General features: G+C 45.2%; 1 long non-coding RNA gene across 1 annotated transcript; it reads left to right on the forward strand.

Moving 5' to 3' along the window:
- Positions 1 to 234: 234 nt before the first annotated feature.
- On the forward strand, positions 235 to 17,071 carry LOC137646872 (uncharacterized). The gene is made up of 3 exons (XR_011045487.1): positions 235 to 934; positions 9,505 to 9,630; positions 16,737 to 17,071. It is a non-coding gene; the product is annotated as an uncharacterized lncRNA (long non-coding RNA).
- Positions 17,072 to 17,101: the final 30 nt, after the last annotated feature.

A 17,101-nucleotide genomic window follows, 5' to 3' on the forward strand; every position in this document is an offset into this window, starting at 1 on the left:
AAACGGTGTGGGCCAAGTGTGTGTGCGTGGCCGTTGCAAAGCCACGACCACCCAAAACAATATACCCAGCTACTGGCATTCTGTCGTTTCCTCCACCCTTCTTCATCTCTTTCTCAGGAGGCTGATGGCTAACGACAGAACCCAATACTCGGACACGAGTGGGCGCCGACGACGACGACGAATGTCATGCAGAGTATTTGCTGACATTAGCACAATCTCTGCTTAGACTGTAGTGATTTAGTTTCTTATTTTAAAGAAGCTATTTTACTGTCCAATTTATCAAGACCCAAACAGCAAAGGACGTAGAGTACTGTCCTTAGGTATTTCAAAACTCTAACAGTTTAGGGTAAGTGATACAGTATTTAGCAGTAAATCTGATTTACAAATTATTTGTAAATAGGGAAATAAAGGTAAGACACTTCACTGAACACCTGACTTACAAAGATAATACAGTACGTTATATATTGTTATCATATAATTGCCATGCTGTCAAGAAAATCCAAGACAACTGAAATTGACTACTCAACTAGTCATATTTTTATCGACAGTAATTAGATCTAAAAGGAGCATTTGAAGCTCATTGATGTGTCTTATGAGGATACTGGCTATCAGGAAGTTATTCTCTGGATTCAATTGATAATATTTGAAGGCCAAAGGAATAGGTTTTCTGCCAATTTGAAGAATCACAGAAAGATGGAGATTGGACTATGAGAGTTGCAGTCGGCAGCAGTCCGTAATTTTCCGCATGTGACGGAAGATTATCCAAAATAATAAAAAGCAGATTGGGTGGGACTGGATAAAGGCAAGAAGAAAGTGAACATTCACAATTTTTCATCTTGGCATGAAATCATCTAAAGAAATCTATGCAAGAGTTGTTTGAGTTCGATAAAGCCGTACGAAAAATGTACTTCTGATGATGTGGGAAGTCTTACTGGTAAGTTATAGAATGAATTTTGGGGATATCAAATATAAAGTTGAATGAGACTGAAGAACTAGAGAGAGAAATTGTTTTCTTTGCTCATTTTGGTCTTCCTGTACTGTACACTATTATTGTTTACCTTGGTTTGTTTTTAATCTTTCTGCTGTCATATCATTTTGATTTAATTGAAGAGTTGTTTTTGTTGATCTTTACATACTCTTGAGTATATTGTCTTGATTTGCAAAAATGGTTCTGACATCTTGGCAGCCAGACCAACTCACAAACAATCATACCTTTGGTCAAGGTTTTAACTTAACGTCATATTATGGAATAAAGTAATTGGATAAATTGATTTAAAGGAATGGGTAAAAATGTCAACTATTAAACAATTTATGCTTTTTAAATATTTAACTTAGCCGGTGAATATATATAGCTGCAACTCTGTTGCTCGACAGACAAAAAAACAGTAAAAAACTCGCCAGCGATCGCTATACCGGTTGCGGGTGTGCCCACCAGCGCCAACTGTCGGCCAGATACCATACTCGATGTAAACAAAGACTCAATTTCTTCTCTGTCGACGTGTCGACAAGACGTACTTTACTCGCTGTTGAAACCTGGAGTTTTTCCCATCATATTTGGTGAAGTACTTTAATTTGGTTTTGAGCTTTCGCAGTACAGGGTTTTTCTTCAAATAAATCCTTGAACTCTTTTTTGTATCGGATTCATTGTTGATGACTTAGATCGTTTTTTGGAATTTTCCCTTGACCAATTCAAAATGGCTGACCTTTCACAAGTTCCCAAGTTCAGAAAATGCAATGCTAGGGACTGTCATAGGCGTCTTCCAAAGGCTTCTCTCGACCCTCACACTGTTTGTTCCAATTGTCGGGGTAAAACCTGTCAATTGGAAGATCGGTGTGAGGAATGCGTGGGCCTTTCGGAATTCGATTTTATCGAATTTGAGAAGTATACACGCAGACTAGAGAGAGATAGGGTAAGGAGAAGTTCTTCTAGGTCGGTAGATTTTTCCTCTCCTCATGCCCCTCAACCTAATCCTTCCCCTGTAGTGGTTGTTCCTAACCCCCCTCCTAGCACTCAGGAACCATCGATGGCTGACATGATGCGTGCTATCCATGCCTTGGGGGAGAGAGTTGAGTCCCTTGCAAGTGACCGCAATCAACTCATGGCGGATGTTAAGGAGCTAAAGTGCCAAAGTGCCGCGGGAAGTGATAAAGTGCCTAGTGTTTCTCAAAGTGTTGTGAACAGTGTTGCGCTTGAGGGTTCGTCTGTTCGTGCCTGTCGTCCTCCTAGTCCGGGACCTCTTGCAAGCTCCCAAGCCCAGGGGAGAAGCAATGTCGTACGACTCATGGGTTCGAGAGGCCTTGATCAGCGAACAGACGTTCCCTCTATGGTATCAGGCGTATCTCCCCAAGATCGCCCCTACCAACGTAAAACGAGAGAGCCCGTTTTTACCTCGTCGTCCGAAGGTGTTTCTCGTAAGAAACTTTGGACCAAGGTCTCACGACCTTTAAAGCGTAAGTCGGTCCCTTCAGGACAAGTCCAACGTCCCGGTTGTAGCCACTGGGTCAGTTCGGACTCGTTGCCGTCATCTGATGACTGCTCGCCGCCTAAGAGAGGCAAAGCGGTACCGCCTCAGTCGCTCACCCCGTCTGTTGCCGCACCTGCTGCCGTAGACCCTAAATGGGTGTTGCTGCAGGACATGCAGTCCAAGCTTGCGTCCTTGATGGAGGACTTCAATGCGGAGAAGGTTGCTGCTGAACCTTCTGGCCAACAACCATCCAAGCGGTCTGTTGTGCGTCCGGTTGACGCTGAGGTTACTTTCTCGCGTCTACCAGTTGAGGTTGTACCCCCACCGATGCGACCCAGTGTGGCTTGCCAGCCGCACGTTGACGTTAGGCGACGCACGGAGGTGGTTGTTGACGTTCAGGACGTTCAACAACCATCAGAGGTGACTTGTTTTGACGCGGTGCGTCAACCTCCGCAACCCGGTATGGTGTTGACTGCACAACCCAGACGGTCTAAACAGTCTCGGGTGGACGCTGTGCGTCCTCGCGCACCCATGGTTGTTGACAGTTCACAGACTGTGCAGCAGTTCCATGACGTTGCGTCCGGCTCCGTCACGCATGCACCAGTGCGACCGGACTCAGCGAGCCAAACGTTGCCCACTCCGTTGCCGTTTCCTCATCAGTTTTCGGATGAGGAACTATCAGATGAGGACGTTGCTGAACCACAAGAGGATCAACCTTCAGAACTTGATGAGCCTAAGGCAACTCAACCATCATTGGACTTTAGAAAAGTCATGGCTGTATTTAAGGAGTTGTTCCCTGACCACTTTGTTTCTGTGGCTCCTCGTTCGCCGCCGTCAGAGTTTGTATTAGGCGTGCCTGCTACCGCACCTGCCTTTACTAAACTCGTTCTCTCTCGCTCATCCAAGAGAGCTTTGCGGCTGTTGGGAGATTGGCTAGAGACTAAGAAGAGTTTAGGAAAGACAGCATTTGCCTTTCCCCCATCTAAACTCTCGTCTAGATCGAGCGTCTGGTATGCCACGGGAGAAGTTCTCGGCTTGGGAGTTCCTGCCTCTGCCCAGGGCGACTTCTCAAGTCTTGTAGACTCTCCCCGCCGCCTTGCCATGAGACGCTCGAAGATTTGTTGGTCACCATCGGACCTGGACCACCTTCTTAAAGGGATATTTAGGGCTTTCGAAGTCTTTAACTTCCTAGACTGGTGCTTAGGAGCCCTGAGCAGGAAAATCTCTTCTGCAGATAAGGATGTTTCCTTGCTCATTATGTCCTGCATGGACAAGGCCGTCCGTGATGGGTCCAACGAGCTAGCCGCCTCATTCACGTCCGGAGTCCTGAAGAAGCGAGAGTCTCTCTGTTCTTTCCAGTCTGCTGGAGTGACGCCATGCCAAAGATCGGAGCTACTCTTTGCTCCCCTTTCCAAGTTCCTGTTTCCTGAAGTCTTGGTAAAGGAGATTGCCTTATCTTTAGTTCAGAAGGACACCCACGATCTAGTTGCGTCCTCGGCTCGCAAAGCCCCCCCTTTGCCTGCATTGTCTGCTAGACCGAGGATAGACACTCCAGCGTCTCGCTTTATTCCGCCCTTTCGTGGCAGAGCCTCCAGCAGAGGAGGTGCTCGTGCCGAAGGGAAGCGAGGGAAGAGGAAAGGATCCAAGTCCTCTAAGGGCAGAGTCTGACTGCCCGCAACTTCAGACAGCAGTAGGAGCCAGACTCAAGAACTTCTGGCAAGCCTGGGAGAAGAGAGGCGCAGATCAACAATCTGTGAAGTTACTCAGAGAGGGGTACAAAATCCCTTTTGTACGCAAACCCCCTCTAGCGACGTCCCCCATCGATCTCTCTCCCAGGTACAGAGAGGAAGTAAAGAGACAAGCCCTGAAACTGGAAGTGTCTCTTTTGCTAGAGAAGGGAGCGGTGGTCAAAGTCTCGGACCTTCAATCACCGGGGTTTTACAACCGTCTCTTCCTAGTATCAAAGAAGACAGGAGGGTGGAGACCGGTGCTAGACGTCAGTGCTCTGAATGTCTTTGTCACAAAGACGAAGTTTTCCATGGAGACCACAAAGTCAGTCTTAGCAGCGGTCAGAAAGGAAGACTGGATGGTCTCGCTAGACCTAAGGGACGCCTACTTCCACATCCCCATTCACTCAGACTCCCAACCTTTTCTGAGATTCGTCTTCGAAGATGTGGTTTACCAGTTTCGGGCCCTGTGCTTTGGCCTAAGCACAGCTCCTCTCGTATTTACGAGGCTGATGAGGAATGTGGCCAAATTCCTCCACTTATCGGACATCCGAGCCTCCCTTTATTTGGACGACTGGCTTCTCAGAGCCTCTTCCAGTCGTCGCTGTCTGAAGGATCTCAAGTGGACTCTAGATCTGACCAAGGAATTGGGACTCCTAGTCAATTTGGAAAAGTCGCAGCTGGTCCCATCCCAAACTATTCTGTATTTAGGGATGGAGATTCACAGTCAAGCTTTTCGGGCTTTTCCGTCGGCCCCCAGAATAGATCAAGCCCTGCTATCCATCCAGAAGATGCTGAAGAAAGAACGCTGCTCAGTCAGGCTGTGGATGAGTCTGGTAGGGACGCTGTCATCCCTGGAACAATTTGTATCACTAGGAAGACTACACCTCCGTCCTCTTCAATTCCATCTGGCTTTTCACTGGAAAAAGGACAAGACGCTAGAGGCGGTCTCGATCCCGATTTCCGGAAAGATAAAGTCTTGTCTGACTTGGTGGAAGGACAATATCAACCTAAGAGAGGGTCTTCCCCCGGCTGTTCAGATACCCAACCACGTTCTCTTCTCGGACGCATCGGACTTGGGCTGGGGCGCGACGCTGGACGGTCGGGAATGCTCAGGTCTGTGGAACTCGAGTCAAAGGAGCATGCATATCAACTGCAAGGAGCTGTTGGCAGTTCATCTGACCTTGAAAAGCTTCGAGTATCTCCTTCGAGGCAAAGTGGTGGAAGTAAACTCGGACAACACCACGGCCTTGGCGTACATCTCCAAACAAGGAGGTACCCACTCACTGACGTTGAACGAGATCGCAAGGGAACTGCTCATCTGGTCAAAAGGTCGAGACATCTCCCTAGTAACGAGGTTCATCCAGGGCGACTTGAACGTCATAGCAGATTGTCTCAGTCGGAAAGGGCAGGTAATTCCAACCGAATGGACCCTCCACAAGGATGTGTGCAAGAGACTTTGGGCCACTTGGGGTCAACCAACCATAGATCTCTTTGCAACCTCGCTGACCAAGAGGCTTCCAATCTATTGCTCCCCAGTCCCGGACCCAGCAGCAATACATATAGATGCCTTCCTCCTAGATTGGTCACATCTGGATCTCTACGCATTCCCACCGTTCAAGATTGTCAACAAGGTACTGCAGAAGTTCGCCTCTCACGAAGGGACAAGGTTGACGTTAGTTGCTCCCCTCTGGCCCGCGAGAGAATGGTTCACCGAGGTACTTCGATGGTTAGTAGACGTTCCCAGAAGTCTTCCTCTAAGAGTAGACCTTCTACGTCAGCCACACGTAAAGAAGGTACACCAAAGCCTCCACGCTCTTCGTCTGACTGCCTTCAGACTATCGAAAGACTCTCGAGAGCTAGAGGCTTTTCGAAGGAGGCAGCCAGTGCGATTGCTAGAGCAAGGAGAGCGTCTACCATTAGAGTCTACCAATCGAAGTGGGAAGTCTTCCGAGACTGGTGCAAGTCAGTTTCTGTATCCTCGACCAGTACCTCTGTAGCCCAAATAACTGATTTTCTCTTATACCTGAGAAAAGGACGATCCCTTTCAGCTCCCACTATCAAGGGCTACAGAAGCATGTTGGCATCGGTCTTCCGGCATAGAGGCTTAGATCTTTCCAACAATAAAGATCTGCAAGACCTCCTTAAGTCTTTTGAGACCACTAAGGAGCGTCGTTTGGCTACTCCTGGGTGGAATTTAGACGTGGTACTAAGATTCCTCATGTCAGACAGGTTTGAGCCTTTACAGTCAGCCTCCCTGAAAGATCTCACTCTTAAGACTCTTTTCCTGGTATGCTTAGCCTTGGCTAAAAGAGTCAGTGAGATTCATGCCTTCAGCAAGAACATCGGATTTTCGTCGGAAAAAGCTACTTGTTCGCTGCAACTTGGTTTTCTAGCCAAAAATGAGCTACCTTCTCGGCCTTGGCCTAAATCTTTTGATATTCCCAGCTTATCGGAGATCGTAGGCAATGAACTAGAAAGAGTCTTATGCCCTGTTAGAGCTCTTAAGTTCTATTTAGATCGTACTAAACCTTTACGAGGCCAATCTGAAGCTTTATGGTGTTCAGTTAAGAAACCATCCTTGCCTATGTCAAAGAATGCTTTGTCATACTTTATCAGATTGTTAATACGGGAAGCTCATTCACATCTGAGTGAGGAAGACCGAGCTTTGCTTAAGGTTAAGACGCACGAAGTTAGAGCTGTAGCAACTTCCGTGGCCTTTAAGCAAAATAGATCTCTGCAAAGTATAATGGACGCAACCTATTGGAGAAGCAAGTCAGTGTTCGCGTCATTTTACTTGAAAGATGTCCAGTCTCTTTACGAGAACTGCTACACACTTGGACCATTCGTAGCAGCGAGTGCAGTAGTGGGTGAGGGCTCAACCACTACAATTCCCTAATTCCATATCCTTTTAATCTGTCTCTTGAAATGTTTTTAATGTTGTTTTTTATGGGTTGTCCGGAAGGCTAAGAAGCCTTTCGCATCCTGGTTGATTTGGCGGGTGGTCAAAGTCATTTCTTGAGAGCGCCCAGATTAGGGGTTTTGATGAGGTCCTGTTGTATGGGTTGCAGCCCTTGATACTTCAGCTCCTAGGGGTCTGTCAGCATCCTAAGAGGATCGCGAGGCTCCGTAAGGAAGACGTACTTACAAGGCAGAGTAATCGTCTAAGTCGACTTCCTTACCAGGTACCTATTTATTTTGTTTTTGTTATATTGATAACTTCCAAAATGAAATAAAAACTCTTAGCTTATACGATGTAAACATATTTAACTGGTCTCTACCCACCACCCTGGGTGTGAACCAGCTATATATATTCACCGGCTAAGTTAAATATTTAAAAATGATATTTTAATTATAAAATAAATTTTTGAATATACTTACCCAGTGAATATATAAATTAAATGACCCTCCCTTCCTCCCCAATAGAGACGCAGTGGGATGAGAAGAAATTGAGTCTTTGTTTACATCGAGTATGGTATCTGGCTGACAGTTGGCGCTGGTGGGCACACCCGCAACCGGTATAGCGATCGCTGGCGAGTTTTTTACTGTTTTTTTGTCTGTCGAGCAACAGAGTTGCAGCTATATATATTCACCGGGTAAGTATATTCAAAAATTTATTTTATAATTAAAATATCATATTAATTACAATATGCGTAGTGCCACAACCTCTGTACCATAGTCTTTCAGTGTCTTGAGTTAGGGTTTATTTTTGCTTGAGGATACACTGGCACACTATTTTATTTTTCTTTATTTCCTTTCCTTGCAGGACTAGTTTCCTTGTTGAAGCCCTTTGGCCTATATCATTCTGCTTTTCCAATTAGGGTTGTAGCTTAGCCAGTAATAATGATAGTGTGTGGATGATTGAATCATGTAAAGTAAAAAGTTTGGAATCAATTAATGATTTAACAGTAGGTCCAGCTGTTTATATCTTGCTCAGTAATATTAACAATGTGAAGTATTTTTAGTAAAATAATTAGTCTACTGGACTCTTCAGTACTTTGCATGTACTGTACGGTATTGTGTTTTTGTACTTCATAGAATGTACTTATTCCAGATTGAAAACTAATGCAGAAGGAAGTTGATAAATTGGACATACAGGTGGAGAAAGCACAAAGGGAATGGATGACATATCAAGGAGAGAAAACTTTTACGTTACGTTTGGGTTGGATTTGAGATTTCTTAGTACTGTATTTTCAACACCATTTCCCCCCAGTTCAGTGCTTTACATCCAGAGTCATCAGTCCGTTTCTCTTTGATCTTCCTACCTTGCCCCATTCTCCTTTGTGTAAGATCAAATCCTTGAGTTCCAGCCATGTTGAAGTCTTGGATTCTTATTTGGTAATCTTGTTAAACTGTGTCTATTATTATTATTATTATTATTATTATTATTATTATTATTATTACTACTTTCTAAGCTACAAACCTAGTTGGAAAAGCAGGATGCTATAAGCCCAGGGGCCCCAACAGGGAAAATACCTCAGTGAGGAAAGGAAAAGAGAAAAAATGAAATATTTTAAGAATAGCAACAACATTAAATTAAATATTTCCTGTATAGACTATAAAAACTTTAACAAAACAAGAGAAAGAGAAATTAGATAGAATAGCGTGTCCGAGTGTACCCTCAAGCAAGAGAACTCTAACCCAAAACAGTGGAAGACCATGGTACAGAGGATATGGTACTACCCAAGACTAGAGAACACTGGTTTGATTTTGGAGTGTCCTTCTAGAAGAGCTGCTTACCATAGCTAAAGTCTCTCTTGATACCCTTACCAAGAGGAAAGTAGCCACTGAACAATTACAGTGTGGTAGTTAACCCCTTGGGTGAAGAAAATTTTTTTGCTAATCTCAGTGTTGTCAGGTGTATGAGGAGAGAGGGGAATCTGTAAAGAATATGCCAGACTATTCGGTGTATGTGTAGGCAAAGGGAAAGTGAACCGTAACCAGAGATAAAGACCCAATGTATTACTGTCTGGCCAGTCTATACAATACAATAATGCTATTATGAAAGTAATATCTTACTTAGCTTAAATATTTCAATAAGATTATTATTATTATTATTATTATTATTACTACTACTTGCTAAGATACAACCCTAGTTGGAAAAGCAGGAAGCTATAATTAGATTAGATTAAACAAGTTTGTTTTTGTTTATCAAAACCTTGTGGATTAAGTAGTTTAAGCAAATCACTGAGGAAGGAAACTCAGTTTTCATGTGGGCAAATATTAAAGCCTTAAGAAATTCATATTTTGAAATGAAAATAAAACTGAATCATGAAATAAGTTTGAATGGGATTCATCTTCTTTTGAAACAGGTTCTGTGAAATGAAGAGGCCGCATCATTAGTCATTTGCAATGTCCATCCTGTGACAAGTGTTGGATTGAGAAGAGAGATGGGTTAAACTCTTGTAGTAACAAATAGCAAAGACTTCATGGGTCAGGTGAGTTTGCCAATTCGAAACCACGCTGCTAATTTTAAATATTTAACTTAGACGGTGAATATATAATAGCTGCAACTCTGTTGCTCGACAGACACATACATAAAAAACTCGCCAGCGATCGCTATGCAGGTTGCGGGTGTGCCCACCAGCGCCAACTGTCGGCCAGATACCACTCTCGATGTAAACAAAACCTTCAATTTCTTCTCTGTCGACGTGTCGACAAGACGTACTTTACTCGCTGTTGAACCTGGAGTTTTTCCCATCATATTTGGTGAAGTACTTTAATTTGGTTTGAGCTTTCGCAGTACAGGTGTTTTTCAAATAAATCCTTGAACTCTTTTTTGAATCGGATTAAATCTTGACTAATTCAAAATGGCTGACCCTTCTCAAGTTCCCAAGTTTCGAAAGTGTAATGCTAGGGACTGTAAGAGGCGTCTTCCAAAGGCTTCTCTCGACCCTCACACTGTTTGTTCCAATTGTCGGGGTAAAACCTGTCAATTGGGAGATCGGTGTGAGGAATGCGTGGGCCTTTCGGAATTCGATTGGATCGAATTGGATAAATATACACGCAGACTAGAGAGAGATAGGGTAAGGAGAAGTTCTTCTAGGTCGGTAGATTTTTCCTCTCCACATGCCCCTGAACCTAATCCTTCCCCTGTAGTGGTTGTTCCTAACCCCCCTCCTAGCACTCAGGAACCGTCTATGCAAGACATGATGCGTGCCATTCATGCCTTGGGGGAGAGAGTTGAGGCTTTAGCAAGTGACCGAAATCAACTCATGGCGGACGTGAAGGAACTCAAGTGCCAAAGTGCCACGGCGGATAGTGTCAAAGTGCCTAGTGTTACGCAAAGTGTTGTGAACAGTGTTGCGACCGAGGGTTCGTCTGTTCGTGCCTGTCGTCCACCTAGTCCGGGACCTCTTGCAAGCTCCCAAGCCCAGGGGAGAAGCAATGTCGTACGACTTATGGGTTCGAGAGGCCTTGATCAGCGAACAGACGTTCCCTCTTTGGTATCAGGCGGATCTCGTCAAGATCGCCCCTACCAAAGTAAGACGAGAGAGCCCATTTTTACCTCGTCGTCCGAAGGTGTTTCACGTAAGAAACCTTGGACCAAGGTCTCTAGACCTTTAAAGCGTAAGTCGGTCCCTTCAGGACAAGTCCAACGTCCCAGATGTAGCCACTGGGACAGTTCGGACCCGTTGCCGTCATCTGATGACTGCTCGCCGCCTAAGAGAGGCAAAGTTGTGCCGTCTCATTCGCTAACCCCGTCTGTTACCGCACCTGCTTCCGTAGACCCTAAATGGGTGTTACTGCAAGACATGCAGTCTAAGCTTGCGTCCTTGATGGAGGACTTCAACGCTGAGAAGGTTTCCGTTGAACCTACTGGCCATCAGCCATCCAAGCGTTCTGTTGTGCGTCCTGTTGACGTGGATGTAGCTTTCTCGCGTCAACCAGTTGGGGTGGTACCTCCACCGATGCGACCCAGTGTGGATTTTCAGCCACACGTTGACGTTAGGCAACGCACTGATGCGATTGGTGACGTTCAGGACGTTCATCAACCATCAGAGTCGACTTGTTTTGACGCGGTGCGTCAACCTCCGCAACCCGGTATGGTGTTGACTGCACAACCCAGACGGTCTAAACAGTCTCGGGTGGACGCTGTGCGTCCTCGCGCACCTGTTGTTGTTGACAGTTCCCAGACTGTTCAGCAGTTCCAGGACGCTGCGTCCGGCTCCGTCACGTATGCACCAGTGCGACCGGACTCTGCGAGTCAAACGTTGCCTACACCTTTGCCGTTTTCTCATCAGTTATCGGATGAGGAACTGTCAGATGAGGACGTTGCTGAACCACAGCCTGAGGATCAGCCTTCAGAATTAGATGAGCCTAAAGCAGTTCAACCATCCTTGGACTTTAGAAAAGTCATGGTTGTTTTTAAAGAGTTGTTCCCTGATCACTTTATTTCTGTGGCTCCTCGTTCGCCGCCGTCCGAGTTTGTCTTAGGCGTTCCTGCTACCATGCCTGCCTTTACTAAACTCGTTCTCTCTCGCTCATCCAAGAGAGCTTTACGGCTGTTAGGCGATTGGTTAGAGACCAAGAGGAGTTTAGGGAAGACGGCGTTTGCCTTCCCCCCATCTAAACTCTCGTCTAGATCGAGCGTCTGGTATGCCACGGGAGAAGTTCTCGGCTTGGGAGTTCCTGCCTCTGCCCAGGGCGACTTCTCAAGTCTTGTAGACTCTCCCCGCCGCCTTGCCATGAGACGCTCGAAGATTAGTTGGTCACCCTCGGACCTGGACCACCTTCTTAAAGGCATATTTAGGGCGTTTGAAGTCTTTAACTTCCTGGACTGGTGTTTGGGAGCCCTGAGTAGGAAAATCTCTTCTGCCGATAGGGATGTTTCCTTACTCATTATGTCCTGCATGGACAAGGCCGTCCGAGATGGGTCCAACGAGCTTGCCGCTTCATTCACGTCCGGAGTCCTTAAGAAACGAGAGTCTCTGTGCTCTTTTCTGTCAGCAGGAGTGACGCCATGCCAAAGATCTGAGCTACTCTTTGCGCCCTTGTCTAAGTGCTTGTTTCCTGAAGCCTTGGTTAAGGATATTGCCTTGTCTTTAGTGCATAAGGACACCCACGATTTAGTTGCGTCCTCGGCTCGCAAAGCTCCCCCTTTGCCTGCCTTGTCTGCTAGACCTAGGATAGACACTCCAGCGTCCAGGTTTATCCCGCCCTTTCGTGGCAGAGCCTCCAGCAGGGGAGGTGCTCGTGCCGAAGGGAAGAGAGGAAAGAGGAAAGGATCCAAGTCCTCTAAGGGCAGAGTCTGACTGCCCGCAACTTTAGACAGCAGTAGGTGCCAGACTCAAGAACTTCTGGCAAGCTTGGGAGAAGAGAGGCGCAGATCAACAATCTGTGAGGTTGCTCAGAGAGGGGTACAAAATCCCTTTTGTACGCAGACCTCCTCTAGCGACGTCCCCCATCGATCTCTCTCCCAGGTACCGAGAGGAAGAAAAGAGACAAGCCCTGAAACTGGAAGTGTCTCTTTTGCTAGAGAAGGGAGCGGTGGTCAAAGTCTCGGACCTTCAATCACCGGGGTTTTACAACCGTCTCTTCCTAGTATCAAAGAAGACAGGAGGTTGGAGACCGGTGCTAGACGTCAGTGCTCTGAATGTCTTTGTCACAAAGATGAAGTTTACCATGGAGACCACAAAGTCAGTCCTAGCAGCGGTCAGAAAGGGAGACTGGATGGTCTCTAGACCTAAGGGACGCTTACTTCCACATCCCCATTCACTCAGACTCCCAACCTTTTCTGAGATTCGTCTTCGACGATGTGGTGTACCAGTTTCGACGATGTGGTGTACCAGTTTCGGGCCCTGTGCTTTGGCCTAAGCACAGCTCCTCTCGTGTTTACGAGGCTTATGAGGAATGTGGCAAAATTCCTCCATTTATCGGACATCCGAGCCTCCCTTTATTTGGACGACTGGCTTCTCAGAGCCTCTTCCAGTCATCGCTGTCTGAAGGATCTCAATTGGACTCTAGATCTGACCAAGGAATTGGGACTCCTAGTCAACTTGGAAAAGTCACAACTGGTCCCATCCCAAACTATTCTGTATTTAGGGATGGAGATTCACAGTCAAGTTTTTCGGGCTTTTCCGTCGGCCCCCAGAATAGATCAAGCCCTGCTCGTCATCCAGATGTTGAAGAAAGAACGCTGCTCAGTCAGGCTTTGGATGAGTCTGGTAGGAACGCTGTCATCCCTGGAGCAATTTGTCTCGCTAGGAAGGCTACACCTCCGACCTCTACAATTCCATCTGGCTTTTCACTGGAAAAAGGACAAGACGCTAGAGGCGGTCTCGATCCCGATTTCCGAAAAGATAAAGACTTGTCTGACTTGGTGGAAGGACAGTATCAGCCTACGAGAGGGTCTTCCCCTGGCAGTTCAGAAACCCAACCACGTTCTCTTCTCGGACGCATCGGACTTGGGCTGGGGCGCGACGCTGGACGGTCGGGAATGCTCAGGTCTGTGGAACTCGAGTCAGAGGAGCATGCATATCAACAGCAAGGAGCTTTTGGCGGTTCATCTGGCCTTGATAAGCTTCGAGAATCTCCTTCGAGGCAAGGTGGTGGAGGTCAACTCGGACAATACCACGGCCTTGGCGTACATTTCCAAACAGGGAGGTACCCACTCATTGACTCTGTACGAGATCGCAAGGGACCTGCTCATCTGGTCAAAAGATCGAGGCATCTCCCTAGTAACGAGGTTCATCCAGGGCGACTTGACCGTCCTAGCGGATTGTCTCAGTCGGAAAGGTCAAGTAATTCCAACCGAATGGACCCTCCACAAGGATGTGTGCAAGAGACTTTGGGCGGCTTGGGGTCAACCCACCATAGATCTCTTTGCAACCTTGCTGACCAAGAGGCTTCCAATCTATTGCTCTCCAGTCCCAGACCCAGCAGCAATACATATAGATGCCTTCCTCCTAGATTGGTCACATCTAGATCTTTACGCATTCCCACCATTCAAGATTGTCAACAAGGTACTGCAGAAGTTCGCCTCTCACGAAGGGACAAGGTTGACGTTAGTTGCTCCCCTCTGGCCCGCGAGAGAATGGTTCACCGAGGTACTTCGATGGCTGGTAGACGTTCCCAGAAGTCTTCCTCTAAGAGTAGACCTTCTACGTCAGCCACACGTAAAGAAGGTACACCAAAGCCTCCACGCTCTTCGTCTGACTGCCTTCAGACTATCGAAAGACTCTCGAGAGCTAGAGGCTTTTCGAAGGAGGCAGCCAGTGCGATTGCTAGAGCGAGGAGAGCGTCTACCATTAGAGTTTACCAATCAAAGTGGGAAGTCTTCCGAGACTGGTGCAAGTCAGTTTCCGTATCCTCGTCCAGTACCTCTGTAGCCCAAATAGCTGATTTTCTCTTATACCTGAGAAAAGTACGATCCCTTTCAGCTCCTACGATCAAGGGCTACAGAAGCATGTTGGCCTCGGTCTTCCGTCATAGAGGCTTAGATCTTTCCAACAATAAAGATCTGCAAGACCTCCTTAAGTCTTTTGAGACCTCTAAGGAACGTCGTTTGGCTACACCTGGGTGGAATTTAGACGTGGTCCTAAGATTCCTCATGTCAGACAGGTTTGAGCCTTTACATTCAGCTTCCCTGAAAGATCTCACTCTTAAGACTTTTCCTGGTATGCTTAGCCTCGGCTAAAAGAGTCAGTGAGCTTCATGCCTTCAGCAAGAACATCGGGTTTTCGTCAGAAAAAGCTACTTGTTCTCTGCAGCTTGGTTTCCTAGCCAAAAATGAGCTACCTTCTCGTCCTTGGCCTAAATCTTTCGATATTCCTAGCTTATCGGAGATCGTAGGCAATGAACTAGAAAGAGTATTATGCCCTGTTAGAGCTCTTAAGTTCTACTTAACTCGTACTAAACCTTTACGAGGCCAATCTGAAGCGTTATGGTGTTCGGTTAAGAAACCATCCTTGCCTATGTCAAAGAATGCTTTGTCATATTTTATCAGATTGTTAATACGAGAAGCTCATTCACACTTGAGTGAGGAAGACCGATCTTTGCTTAAGGTTAAGACGCACGAGGTTAGAGCTGTAGCAACTTCCGTGGCCTTTAAGCAAAATAGATCTCTGCAAAGTATCATGGACGCAACCTATTGGAGAAGCAAGTCAGTGTTCGCGTCATTTTACTTGAAAGATGTCCAGACTCTTTACGAGAACTGCTACACACTGGGACCATTCGTAGCAGCGAGTGCAGTAGTGGGTGAGGGCTCAACCACTACAATTCCCTAATTCCATATCCTTTTAATCTGTCTCTTGAAATGTTTTTTTTTAATGTTGTTTTTATGGGTTGTCCGGAAGGCTAAGAAGCCTTTCGCATCCTGGTTGATTTGGCGGGTGGTCAAAGTCATTTCTTGAGAGCGCCCAGATTAGGGGTTTGATGAGGTCCTGTTGTATGGGTTGCAGCCCTTGATACTTCAGCTCCTGGGAGTCTGTCAGCATCCTAAGAGGATCGCTGGGCTCCGTAAGGAAGACGTACTTACAAGGCAGAGTAATCGTCTAAGTCGACTTCCTTACCAGGTACCTATTTATTTTGGTTTTGTTATATTGATAACTGTCAAAATGAAAAAACTCTTAGCTTATACGATGTAAACATATTTAACTCTGGTCTCTACCCACCTCTTTGGGTGTGAATCAGCTATTATATATTCACCGGCTAAGTTAAATATTTAAAAATGATATTTTAATTATAAAATAAATTTTTGAATATACTTACCCGGTGAATATATAAATTAAACGACCCTCCCTTCCTCCCCAATAGAGACGCAGTGGGATGAGAAGAAATTGAAGGTTTTGTTTACATCGAGAGTGGTATCTGGCCGACAGTTGGCGCTGGTGGGCACACCCGCAACCTGCATAGCGATCGCTGGCGAGTTTTTTATGTATGTGTCTGTCGAGCAACAGAGTTGCAGCTATTATATATTCACCGGGTAAGTATATTCAAAAATTTATTTTATAATTAAAATATCATTTCAAAAAAGACTTTAAACCAAGATATTTGATGGTTTAAGTAACAGTATTATAATGAAGTTCAAACTTACTACAAACAGTTTCTTGTTAAACAAGTTTGAATAAGTCTGATTTCCTAGTTCATATATGACTGATCTATTTTAATGTTTTTAATTATCTCAGTATAATTTACTTATTATATCTTGTAGTATATTCAACACTTCTATTTTCTATTCTCACAGAGCTGCTTTTCCTTTTAGAGCCTGTGTGGTTTTAGTAATCTGCTTTTCATTTTAGGGTTGTAGCTTGGGTAGTAATGATAATAATAATATGATAAGCGTTTTAATGATAGTAAATATTGAAGGTACTGAACATGAATTAAAAGAATTTGAGCTATCATTTTCCATTTGATATTATCTCAACTCCTTACCTTGAGGGATGGAGAGTTATGCCCTTAGCACTGGACAGTCATTGATCCATACCTCTTGTAAAGCTGATTATTACTAATATCCTTAAACCATTTTTAATTACTATATGTCATTAATTATTGTGATTAACATTAAAGAGTCTTGTATTTATATATGACTTTTCCTTTACAGGAATTTAATTTTTTTGCTACGTCAACATTACAAACAAGCTTCTTCCTTGATGCTGCATGAAAAGGATGCGGTGTCCTGTGACTCTGGCACCTGGATTCTAGGACTATCCAGCTAAATTCATCAATCTCCACCCCATCTAATTAGTTTTTAGTTTTGTTTGATTCACTGTACATCAGGACAATGCAAACATATTTTACATACGTCTTAACTTTTGTCCATCAACAGTGTCAGACCAGTCAAGATTACTTATATTCCCCAAATTTAGATTTTCTTTAGGGTTTATCTTATATAGGATAATCTTATTTTCATAGTTAATGAAATTTTAATTTTTAAACATTTAACCTTACCCGCGGGTTATATAACAA

Source organism: Palaemon carinicauda, chromosome 9 (genome assembly GCF_036898095.1).
Source record: "Palaemon carinicauda isolate YSFRI2023 chromosome 9, ASM3689809v2, whole genome shotgun sequence".
Classification (NCBI taxonomy): domain Eukaryota; kingdom Metazoa; phylum Arthropoda; class Malacostraca; order Decapoda; family Palaemonidae; genus Palaemon; species Palaemon carinicauda.